The following is a 2500-nucleotide window of genomic DNA, read 5'->3' on the forward strand; positions in this document are numbered from 1 at the left end:
GTCCCCGGTATTGGATTGAGTTTCTAAAAACAACCGTGCACACCGAGGTTAAACTTTACCGGCTCCGCTCCGACTCGCCGCTCGCCCACTAGTCCGAAGGCAACAAAACATTTGTTTTTCATTTTGATGAAAATTTCTGTTTTTAAATCTTGTTGGTTTGAATTTTTTTTGAAAAGGTTCTTTAAATCTTGCGGGTTTGCAACTCATAAGAGCGTCACTTTCAACGTCCCCGGCATTGGATTGAGTTTCTAAAAACAACCGTGCACACCGAGGTTAAACTTTACCGGCTCCACTCCGACTCACCGCTCGCCCACAAATCCGAAGGCAACAAAACATTTGTTTTTAATTTTGATGAATTTTTTTGAAAACATTGGCTTGGCAAGCCCCAATCCGCGACTATCCACCCACCGCCACCCCACACGGGTGGTTGTTGTTGCGAAATGAGGTTGTGGTCGACATGCCCGCGCATTTGAGAAGGAGTTCCTAGCACTCCATGCTCTTCCATGCCAAAAAAAAGCCTAGACAACCCCATTTCGCAACTTTCCACGCCTTTTTTTTTCCCCCTCACCCATGGCGGCGGCGTGGTGGCGGCGGCCGGATTCCGGCCACCACCGCCATGGGTGGCAGCCCCCCGACCCCGACACCAAACCCATAATACCGAGGCAACATATCGAGGCAACATATCGAGGCAACATGACATGGGTGTGGCGTGGGGGAAGGGGGCTGCAGCTAGGAGGGCATGGGCTGCCATGCATATGCAGGCAACACACACCCCCCTATATAGCATTTTATGCATTTAGCCCTTTGACAGGAAGAGACATCACCTATGCGCGAGGAGTCATAATGGGCTCTAAATAATTCAATACAAGGTATTTGGACGTGATTTTTTGCAGGGATACTAAGAAACATGCAATCTCTGATGGGAAAAAGTTTCATAAATATTTGAAGTCGGGAAGTATTTTTTATTATTTTTAGAAGTCGTAAAATTGAAAAAATCATTAAAACAAATCCGGGAGGAATTTTTTAGTTTTGTAACTTGGAGAAGGTACTAAAAATCATAGACTACTTATGGGGAGCTTATTGTGCGAGGAAATTTCAATAAAAATGGGGTTTGACAAGGTTTGAAAAATTCTGTCGACATTTGAAAAAATCTGGAACTAGGCTGCCGGCATGCTGCGCACATGCTGCGCGCATGCTGCGCGCAGGCTGCGCGCAGGCCACGGCAGGACAAGTTTCGCTAGCCTCACTGTCGACCGAATGCGCAAGCTGCGCGCACGCCATGGCAAGACAAATTTCGCTAGCCTCACTGTCGACAGAGTCAGCACGCTGCGCGCACGCCATGGCAGGAGAAGTTTCGCTAGCCTCGCTGTCGACAGAATCAGCACGCTGCGCGCAAGCTGTGCGCGCGCATGGCATGGCAAGTTTCGAAAAATTCTGTCGACAGGCTCCCGAGCGCGCACGCTGCCGACATGTTGTGCGCACGCTGCCGCCATGCTGTGCACACGCTGCGCGCAAGCTGTGCGCGCGCATGGCATGGCAAGTTTCGAAAAATTCTGTCGACAGGCTGCCAAGCGCGCACGCTGCGCACACGCTGCCGGCATGCTGTGCGCACGCTGCCGGCATGCTGTGCACACGCTGCGCGCAAGCTGTGCGCGCGCATGGCATGGCAAGTTTCGAAAAATTCTGTCGACAGGCTCCCAAGCGCGCACGCTGCGCACACGCTGCCGGCATGCTGCGCGCACGCTGCCGGCATGCTGTGCGCACGCTGCGCGCAAGCTGTGCGCGCGCATGGCATTGCAAGTTTCGAAAAATTCTGCGGCCAGGCTCCCAAGCGCGCACGCTGCGCACACGCTGCCGGCATGCTGCGCGCACGCTGCGCGCGCGCATGGCAGGACAAGTTTCGAAAATTTCTGTCGACAGGCTGAGCAGCGCGCACGCTGCGCACAGGCTGCCGGCATGCTGCGCGCAGGCTACTGCCGGCATGCTGCGCGCAGCCCATGGCAGGACAAGGTCCGAAAAATTCTGTCGACATTTTTACGCCATGGTAGGCTTCCGCTTCGCGTCACTTTGTCGACATTCAAGCCTACCATTTTTATTGAATTTTTCAAACCTTGTCAAACCCCATTATTCAAATGTCGAAAAATTCTGTCGACATTTTTACGCCATGGTAGGCTTCCGCTTTGCATCACTTTGTCGGAATGCATCGCATGGCGAGGAAAGGCAAGGCAAGGCCACAGCATGCCAAGGCGAAGGCAACGCATGGCTTGGTCAAGGCCACATCATGGGCACGGCATGCCAAGGCAAGGCGAGGCAAGCCATCCTTAGCCTCGCCTAGCCTCACTTACTCGGAATGCCTTGGATGATGCGCAATGCCAAGGCAAGGCAAGGCAAGGCATGGCTTGAATGGCTTGGTGTAGGCCACAACTTGGGCATGGCATGCCAATGCAAGGCAAGGCAAGGCAAGCCACGCCATCCGAACCCTCCAATAACCTTACTTTCT

This window comes from Prunus avium, unplaced genomic scaffold, assembly GCF_965620075.1.
Source record: "Prunus avium unplaced genomic scaffold, drPruAviu1.hap1.1 HAP1_SCAFFOLD_1215, whole genome shotgun sequence".
In the NCBI taxonomy this organism is placed as follows: Eukaryota; Viridiplantae; Streptophyta; class Magnoliopsida; order Rosales; family Rosaceae; genus Prunus; species Prunus avium.